Source organism: Nicotiana tomentosiformis, chromosome 1 (assembly GCF_000390325.3).
Source record: "Nicotiana tomentosiformis chromosome 1, ASM39032v3, whole genome shotgun sequence".
Taxonomy (NCBI): domain Eukaryota; kingdom Viridiplantae; phylum Streptophyta; class Magnoliopsida; order Solanales; family Solanaceae; genus Nicotiana; species Nicotiana tomentosiformis.
Window position 1 is genome coordinate 123,161,420 of NC_090812.1, and position 10,839 is coordinate 123,172,258.

Consider the following 10,839-nt stretch of genomic DNA (forward strand, 5'->3'; position numbering starts at 1 on the left):
CCCTCCATGAATGCTACATCCCGAACCTTTCTATCAGCATAACTCTTCTGCCTGGACTGCATTGTACGAAGCCGCTCCTGAATTAATTTCACCTTCTCCAAAGAATCAGCAACCAAATATGTGCCCAACAACCTAGCCTTACCCATCTCAGACTAACCAAATGGAAAATGACATTGCCTCCCATATAAGGCCTCATACGGAACCATCTGGATGGTCGATTGATAGTTGTTGTTGTATGCAAACTCCGCTAAGGGGAGAAACTAATCCCACTGGCCTCCGAAATCTATGACACAGGCTCTCAACATATCCTACAAAATCTGAATGGTCCGCTCGGACTGCCTGTCCGTCTAAGGGTGACATACAATACTCAACTCGACTTGAGTGCCCAACTCACGTTGAATCGCTCTTCAAGAATACAAAGTAAACTAAGTGCCTCGATCAAAGATAATAGACACAGGCACACCATACAAGCAAACAATCTCCATGATATAGATCTTAGCTAACTGCTTCGAAGTGTAGGAAGTCATGATTGTAACAAAATGCGCAGATTTGGTCAGTCTGACCACAATGACCCAAACAGGGTCAACTCTCCTCAATGTCCGTGGAAAACCTACTACAAAGTCCATAGTGATGCGCTCCCATTTTCACTCTGATATCAATCTTCTGAAGCAAACTACCAGGTCTTTGGTGCTCATACTTGACCTGTTGACAATTCAAATACCGATCAACATACCCAACAATATCCTTCTTCATACTCCACCACTAATAATGCTTCTTCAAATTACGGTATATCTTCGTAGAACCCGGATGAATAGAATATTGTCAGCTATAAGCCTCCTCGAGAATCAACTCTCTCAACCCATCTATATTAGGAACACAAATTCGGCCCTGAAGTCGCAATACACCGTCATCACCAATAGTCACTTCCTTGCTGCCATCTTACTGCACCATGTCCATAAGGAAGGACAAATGGTGATCATCATACAAATGAACGATCCTTGATGCGCTCAAATAAGGACGACTGAGATACAACGCCAGCAAGGACTCTGCTAGGCTTCAAAATATAAAATCGTATGAATCTGTTGGCCAAAGCCTGAACATCCGTAGCCAAAGGCCTCTCCCCATCTGGAATAAATGATAAACTCCCCATACCCTCTGTGTTTCTACTCAAGGCGTCAGCCACCACATTAGCCTTCCCTGGATGATAGAGAATAGTGATATCATAGTCCTTCAGCAACTCCAACCACCTCCACTGCCTCAAGTTCAAATCCTTTTACTTAAATAGATGTTGAAGACTCTGATGATCCGTATACATCTCACAAGACACACTATATAAGTAATGCCTCCAAATCTTGAGCATGTGTACAATAGTTATTAACTCCAAGTCATGTACTGGACAATTCTTCTCGTGGGGCTTCAAATGGAGTGACGCATAGGCAATAACCCTACCGTCCTACATCAACACACACCTAATGCCAACCCACGAAACATCACAATAAACCATATATGATCCCGATCCTAAAGGCAAAACCAACACTGGAGTTGTAGTCAAAACAGTCTTGAGCTTCTGAGAGCTCTTGTCACAATTATCCGACCATATGAAAGTGCCTTTCTAAGTCAACTTCGTCAATAGGGCTGCAATAGATGAAAATCCCTCTACAAAGCAATGGTAAAAACCATCCAAACCCAAGAAGCTCCTAATCTCTGTAGCGGTAGAAGGTCTGGGCCAACTTTGAACTGCCTCAATCTTCTTCAAGTCCACCTTGACCCTATCACTAGATACCACATGACCCAAGAATGCCATCGAGTCCAAACAAATCTCGCACTTGGAGAACTTAGCATACAACTTCTTCTCCCTCAAAGTCTGAAGCACAATCCTCAAATGTTGCTCGTGCTCCTCAGTGCTACAGGAATACACAGAAATATCATCAATGATCGCAATAAAAAAAGAATCCAAATAAGGCTAAAACACATTGTTCATCAAATGCATGAAGGTTGTGGCGGCATTAGTCAACCAAATGACATCACCAAAAACTCATAATGCCCATAACGAATCTGGAAAGCAGTCTTAGGGATGTCCAGAGTCCTAATCTTCAATTGGTGATACCTCAATCACAAGTCAATTTTGAGAACACCCTGGCACCCTAAAGCTAATCAATTAAATCATCAATGCGCGACAGTGGATTGTTATTCTTGATGGTGACCTAGTTTAGCTGCCTATAGTCAATGCATATTCTCGCATAACCGTCCTTCTTCTTAACAAACAACACCGGCGGACCCCAAAGTGAAACACTATCCCTAATAAACCCCTTTATCCAACAACTCTTGCAATTGTTCCTTCAATTCTTTCAACTCCGACGGAGCCATATGATACGGAGGAATAGAGATAGGTTATTTGCTCGGTGCCAAATTAATGCTGAAATAATATCCCTATCGGCATGCTCGGTAGGCTGGAAACATATTCGAAAACTCCCTCACTACTGGAACTGGCTCACCAGTAGGTGTATCAGCACTAACATCTCTCACAAAGGCTAAATATGCCAAACATCCCTTCTCAACTATCCGTTAAGCCTTTAAAAATGAGATCACTCTACTATGAGTACAACTAAGAGAACTCGTCCACTCCAACCTCAACAACCCTAACATCGCCAACGTCACGGTCTTAGCGTGACAATCCAAAATAACACGGTATAGAGTTAACGAATCCATACCCAAGATCATGTCAAAATCCATCACGTCTAACAATAGAAAGTCCACCCTCATCTCAAAACCACAAATAGTGACTACACATGACCAGTAAACTCGATCCACCATAATAGAATCACCAACATGTGTAGACACATGCACAGGAACATCAAGAGAACCACGGGGAATATCCACACACGAAGCAAAGTATGATGACACATATGAATAAGTAGAACCAGGATCAAACAATACCGAAGCATCCTTGTGGCACACAGAAATAATACATGTAATCACTGCATCAAAATCAACAGCCTCGGTCCTCCTTAGGAAAGCATAGCAACTGGCTCGACCTCCACTAGACTGAGCTCCCCCACTAGGACGACCACGTCCTGGATGACCTCCACCCCGAGCTGGTTGAGGGGGTGGTATAGCAATCGGCACAGGAATCATTGTCTAGCCTCCCTACTATATTGTACCTCTACAAAGACGGGGGTAGTATTTCCTAACATGCCCCAACTCTCAACACTCATAGCAACCTCTGACCGAAAATGATTGGGGGGCCTGAGTCAGACCCCGTGAACCAGAATACCTACTAGAAGAACCTGGTACGATGAACCCTGAATAGATGGAGCGTGGTGAGAACTCTGCGTTGGAAGTGCACTGAATGAAGACTCTACATATGCTCCGCTACTAGGTGGCTGTGAATGATAAGTTGTCCTACTAGAATGGCCTCTCCCAAATCGACCTCGATCTCCAGATGAGGCACCGCTGAAACTCCTGAGCGTCGATACCTCTTTTCCCTACCATGCATCATCTCTCTAGTCTCAATGAGAATGCACTCAATACGATGCGCTATCTCCACAACCTTGTGAAATAAAATCCCGGTCTCTACCTTTCTAGCCATAGCAATGTGAATACCATGATGAAGTCCATTAACGAATCTCATCCTCCTTGTAAGAGGATGAAATGCTCCAAAAAGACCCTGGACAACTAAGACTAGGTAAGAGGAGGTGATCCTGCTGGCCGATCCAACTCATAAACCTGCCACCACCTTTTGGTCGAACCCTGCACCTGGAATGCGGTGAAATCAACTCAATTAGACTCAACTAGTCCAAATTGCAGAGAATCTTATGCCAACAGCTTTGTAGCCTCTCAAATATAAGTACAGATGTCTCTGTACCGATCCGTAAGAATCTACTAGCTTGCTCATGACTCTTGAGACCTAACCATCTGATACCAACTTGTCACAACTCCAAATTCCAACGAACCCATGACATCACCTAACACTGCTTGCTAGGCAAGCCAACATTCAATGTATATAAGTAAACTTAATAACAGTAAGAAATAGTATCAAAAGTGGAATAAGATATATAACTCTATCCAAATAGCGATACCACTGAAATACCATCTAAGAACATGGTGTCAACTAATACAAGAGCTCTATAGAATAAGTAAGTACAATGGTCTGAATAATGATACAATACTGTCTGAGGTAAATAAACAGTAATAACAAAACTAAGGAAAAAGGACTCGAAGGCCTGCAAGCAAAACAACATGGCTACCTTTGAAATCTCCAACAGGTACTGATACGGCTCCCTAGAAATCAACTCTATCAGCATCACCTAGATCTGCACATAAAATGCAAAGTGTATTATCAGTACAACTGACCCCATATACTCTGTAAGTAGCAAGCCTAAACTCGAATTAAAGATAGCGATGAGATTGATAAAGTCCACTACTCACTTTCAATCAGCCAACAATAACAATAACAGCATAATGATAATAGCAAAAGGAAAAGCAGCTTAAGAATAGCAATTTCAACTTGATCACATTAACAGGAAAATAGCCATTCTTTCCAAACGAATCAGTTAAAGCATTAATTTAAAGATATAAAGTATCAAATAGTATGAGGAAGATACGACTCTATGCCTGCATGAAATGTATCTATGCCAAAATCAATGAATTCACAGTTAAATCATCAAGTAAGCACAATCTCAGCACTGTACGAGTGCCTGGCATAAAGCCCTTCACTAAGCACATACCAAGTGCTTGCACTCACATAGCCCAAAATAACATGGGTTATCACCTAACTCCGAAGGGGTGGATCCTAGCCCAAGCGCTGATCGGATCAAAAGTCAACGATCATCATAACTCAGCCCAAATGTCATGGCGCACCTATCACCTCAATATCAATACGGCTTTATAGCCCTAATTCAGTCATTAAATCTGCGCACAAATTATACCAACATGCCACAAATCCACTCAAACCCGTATCATACAAGTAAACACACCAACAACATGTGAGATAACAGGTAATAAGTATACAAAGATGATGATATAACACGCGGATATAATATCTTGACTGAAAAATATGACTACAATTAAGGCAAACAACAAAATATAGAAAAAATAGCCCTATCATGTCTCAAATAAATAAACACATAACCTAGACATGATTTCTAGCATGAATAATATCTCAAGTAGTCATACAAGTAGATAAAACACAGTAACACGAAGGCATATTAACAAACACGACACGTAATAGCCTAAAGTCTACCCGGATCATGAATAACCAAGGTGTACACATATATGCTGGTCACCATGTATGTTCATCAACACATAGCAAACATCGTAGTCTACGGGAAAAAATACCCTCAATCCAAGCTTAGGAAAGATACTTACCTCAAAGCGCAAGAACCAATACTCCAAGAAGCCCTTGCCTCTCGAATCGGCGGGACAGGTCAAATCTAGCAAATAATAACTCAATAATGCCAAACAAGGCTATAGGAATAGATTCCAAGTAATAGAACTCCAATCTTTATCAAATTGTAAAACGTCAACCGGGACCCATTTTAGGGAACCCGACAAAAGTCAGAAATCTTGACTACACATTCGAGTAAAAGTCCAAATATACAAGTGTCATCCAAATCCGCCTCCGAATCTAGGTTCAAATCTTCATTTTTTACTCTCTAAATTCATAGTCAAAATCCCCAAATTTTTCTTTCAAATCCCATAATCTATGTGTAATAATCCATGAGGAAACACGATATAATATTAAAATCAAGTAGAAATCACTTACCCTCTTGCCTTGTGTTAAAACTCCCTTCAAAAATTATCTCTCTCCAAGTCTAGGGCTCAAATATGAAATAATGGTTCTAAGTCCTAAAATTAGAACTATTAAAAGCCTGCCCGGTGATACCCTTCGGGAACGCATCACAAACAACCATTAACACAAAAATACCCATTGAGATGGCAGTCAACTACCCGCGAAAGCGATTCATCGGTGACTTAAGGCTACGCGAACGCGTCCCATACTTCACGAACACGAAGGGTAACCCCAGCTGGCTCCCAGGCAGTCTCTCCCCTTACGCGAACGCGAGCCCTTCGCCCGCGAATGCGAAGACAAATGGCCCCAACATTTTTGGGAACGCGAAGAACAAAAACATTGCTGCCCAAAATAAGCTTCAGCAATCGCGAGACCTACTCTGCAATCGCAAAGCACACCAGACACTAGCAATTATCAACAATCTCAATCAAGCTTCGGTAGTCCGAAACTCACCCGAGCTACCCGGGAACCTGACAATCATACTAATAAGTCTGTAAACACTACCCGGACTTATCCAAATCCTCCAAAATATGCAAGATCACCACATCTATGAATCGATGTTTAAACCATCAATTGATCTTCTCTTAAGTTCATACGCTTCTAAACTTTCAACCTAACGTCTGATTTCTATCAAACCAATTCAGAATGCCAACCAAATTTTACACGTAAGTCCCAAATGAAATGAACTTATCCCAAGTCCCGGAACAATAATTCGAACCCGATAGCTGAAACATCAAAAGAAGATTACACATAAATGTTAGATAATATTACCGTCTTTTTTATTTAGGTCAAAATGATTATCTAACAACCGAAGCCCCTTGTACTTGGCGTGTCAGGAGGGAAGATTATATATGAAGACATAGTACTCTACTAGTACCGAGAATTGCATGAATTTTAAGAAAATTATCAAAACTTCAAAAAACATTGCCTGAATTTTAAAGAAACTAAAGTTCAAGAAAATAGCATGAAGTGATAAAAACAATTAACATTGATCTTAACTCAACCCCAAAAATTAGCTCAGGAGATGAGGATTGCATAAGATCATATACGAAGATCCATTTTTTTTTTTCATTTGACGTGGGACTCACATGAAGTTCCAAAATTATGTATGTGTATTCACTTGCTTAGAAGAAAAAGAAGCATATGTTTGATTACTCTTTAAGATGAAATATTTTGTAAATAGCCACTATAAACCCCTTCTACTAGGTTTAGCCAGTATTTTAAAAACTTTTACCATTTAGCCATTCCTTTAAAACGAAAAATTATTTAGAAAAATATATCTCCAATACTAAAACACAAACACAACTCCAGTAGTCGGTGTTGGATTTCAAAACTTTGACAGGAGGAACCCCAGTATATTATATTGGAGTTCAAAAATTACTCTACAGATGAAAACCCAATACCATATGCTGGAGTTTGACACTTTTAAAGGTGAAACTCCTGTTAGATTAGTTAGTGTTGATGGGAGTAATTGAGAAGAGGTTGTTTTGTCCCTCATTAAAAAATGAAAGAAAGGAAGAAGTGTTTAAAAGCACTTCTTTGTCTTATATAATTTGAATATTTTAAAGGATGTTTTGGAGGAAAATTGAAAATTTGACTGTATTATTAATAGTCAAGATTGGGCACTTAGGCACTTGGGCTTTGGGCCTATTAAATAGTCCGAAATTAATAATTTTAGTCATCTATTATTTTGTTAATTAATTTAAAATATTTTTTAAATTAAATTTAGATAACGTTTTTTAACAGCTTTCTTTTTAAATTCAAAAAGGTAACTATTGGTTTTAAAAATGTACCTGTTATGAAAAGATGAGACTGTTAATTCCAACAGACTCTTAGAGGTATTATAAATACTCATATCATCGAAATCATCCGAAACTTTCCATCTCTTTCTCTTCTACTTATTTTCTACAACTCATAAATATTTTGTTCTTGTGAGAAATTTGAGTTAATTCCTTAAGGACAATGATTACACTATCGAAACCAGATTATTTCATCATATTATTTTTTTCTAACAACTCCAACACATATTGCTGGAGTTATGTGGAGTTGTTCTTACATTTTCATTATCTTTCACTTTCACTTTTAGTTTTCATAAAAAAATAGTTTTCCCTACTCCATTGCTGTTATTCTTATTTTTGACTCCATTAAAAAAATCTTCGCTATATTAGTCTTTCCCTCCTTCCTCTTTCTTTTGCATCTTCTTCTTCTGCTGTTTCATCCTTCAACATTTTTTTCCTTTTCCTTTCTCCCTCTCTTTTTTCTTTCTAATTAATTATAAGTATACAACTAAAATTTTTAAAAATAATAAAATATATAGTATAGAAAAATAGAGATTTATTATTTATTTAAAATTAGAATTGAGTGAATAATGTTCTGTTGAGCTTATATTATCTATCTTTAATGATTTGGCCGGAAAAATTTAGGGGTGGGCATAAAATTCGAAAAATCGAATTTCGAACCGGACTGAATTAATTCGGTATTTCAGTATAATTCGATATTAAATTTTTGGTATAACGGTACGGTCCTCGATATTAAGATTTTGATATTTCGGTATACCAAAATACCGAAATACCAAAATTTTAAAGTATTTCATGTGCTTCCTAATTCCTATCCTAGTCCTACACTGTCCTAGCCCAACCCAAAATTTTAAGTTTGTATTTCTAGCCCAATAAGACTAAGCCCAAGTCCCTTATTCTCTTATAGCCTGTTTGACCAAGCTTCTCACCATGCCAAAAATGCTTTTTTCTTTCAAAAAGTGTTTTTTCCCCCTCAATTTGAGGTGTTTGGCCAACCTTTTTTTGAGAAAAAAAGTGCTTTTGGTTAGAAGCAGAAGCAGTTTTGAAGAAGCAGAAAAAAGTATCTTCTCTCCAGAAGCAGAAGCAGTTTTGACTTTTCTTCCTTCCAAAATTACCCTTTGCAAAATATTATATATACCAAAATAACCTTACTTAGTTTAAACTATTAAGTAATATAAAATGACTTTTGGGATGAACTTTCATATTTATTGAATGATATTTTGATATATTTAAATTATCTTGAAAGAATAAAGTACTTTTTAATTTTATTTTTATATTTTACTTAAATAAAATAAAAAACTTAATTATTATCTTTAATAATAAATATTTATAATTATTTATCTATTTATATAATATTAACTATTAAACAAATCTCTTCATGTCCTTATTTGTAATTTGACACTTAAAAGCACTTTTTGAAAAGCTTGGCCAAACACAAATTATTGTTCAAAAGTGCTTTTCAAATTGATTAGCCAAACACAAACTGCTTTTCTCCAAAAGTACTTTTTTGAAAAGCACTTTAAAAAAAAATATTTCTCAAAATAAGCTGATTTTTCCAGCTTGGCCAAACAGGCTATTAGTCTATTTTCCTTATTTCTAACGATAGGAATTAGAATTAGGTTTCTCTCGTGTCTCAAGAAAGAAGTGAAGAACAGATCGGCTATGAGTGCAATAGAGATGGCGTCACAGCGACTTCACGACCTCGGCGCTGACGACTCTCAAGTGTGATGCATCTGTGTTTTTGTTGCATATGTGTAAAGTGTAAACTTGAATTAGAAATTCTGCTGGTGGGTTAGAAATTCTGCTGCTGGGTTGCTGTTCGTTACTACTGATAGCTAATGTTTCCAGTTTCTTAGTTCCTTATTTTGCACATAATCAGGTGCATCTGGCTATATGGCAATTTGTTGATTTATTTAACTTGGACGTGGTCCAAATGAATTTTATAACCTTTTTTGCTCGAGGCATACGATGGCCTTCGTCTTAGCTTGATATGATAAGTTCTTTACTTCTTTTACCTTTCAAGTACCTCGCTGCTCAGAGTTTTCAATATCATTTTGCAGTCCATTTTTGGTTTTAGTGGTGCTAATGCCTCTGGATTTGATTCATTTCGGAAAGATTTTCCTTTTAGCTTTAGGAATGCACTGTAATTTTGTTTCTGCTTACTTAGGCTCTTAGCACTTAGTAGTACATGACACATGAATATGTATCAAACCGAAATCGTACCGAACCAAAATAAGAAATATCGAACCGTACCGAATTACTTTGGTACGATATTCGATATACACAATTGATAAACCGAATATCGAAATACCGAACCGAAGTTGTTAAATACCGAACTGAAGTATCGAATGTCACCCCTAGAGAAAATTAAAAAATACCATTATTGGTTTTTATTTTTGCTTGAATAAAAACTTATTAAAATAGCCAAGGTGGATCTTCATTTTTGGAAGTTTAAGTTGACCTAACCACTAAAAATTGTTGAAATTGATATTAGAAGGTTGTATATTAAATTAGTAGTCATTTGGAGTTGATTTAGATCAACGTTAGAAGCAAAACATGATGGTAAAAGTTTTGCACAACAATTATGACAATAGTTAGAATTTATGGTCAATTATGACGATTTATGCGTATGACAAAGTTCATGGAGAAGTTCTTTGGAGATGCCTGGAGGTAAAAGGTGTGTCGGTTCCCTACATTATGGCGATTAAGGACATGTATGATGGGGCTAAGACTCAGGTTAGGACAGTAGGAGGCGACTCTGAGCATTTTTCGGTTGTAATGGGGTTACACCAAGGTTCTGCGCTTAGTACGTTCTTATTCGCCCTAGTGATCGACGTGTTAACACACCATATTCAAGGGAAGGTGCCATGGTGCATGCTATTCACCAATGACATAGTTCTGATTGATGAGTCGCGAGCTGGTGTTAACGAGAGGCTAGAGGTTTGGAGACAGTCTCTTGAGTCTAAGGGTTTCAAGCTGAACAGGACGAAGACGGAATACCTGGAGTATAAATTCAGCGCTGAGCCAGGGGAAGTGGGCGTGGATGTGAGGCTTGAATCAGAAGTTATCCTGAGTAGAGGCAGCTTCAAGTACCTTGATTCGGTTATCCGGGGGGAGGGGAGATCGACGAGGATATCACACACCGTATTGAGGTAGGATGGATGAAGTGGAGGTTAGCATCTGGAGTCTTGTGTGACAAGAGAGTGCCACCAATACTCAAAGGTAAGTTCTATAAAGCGATAGTTAGACCGG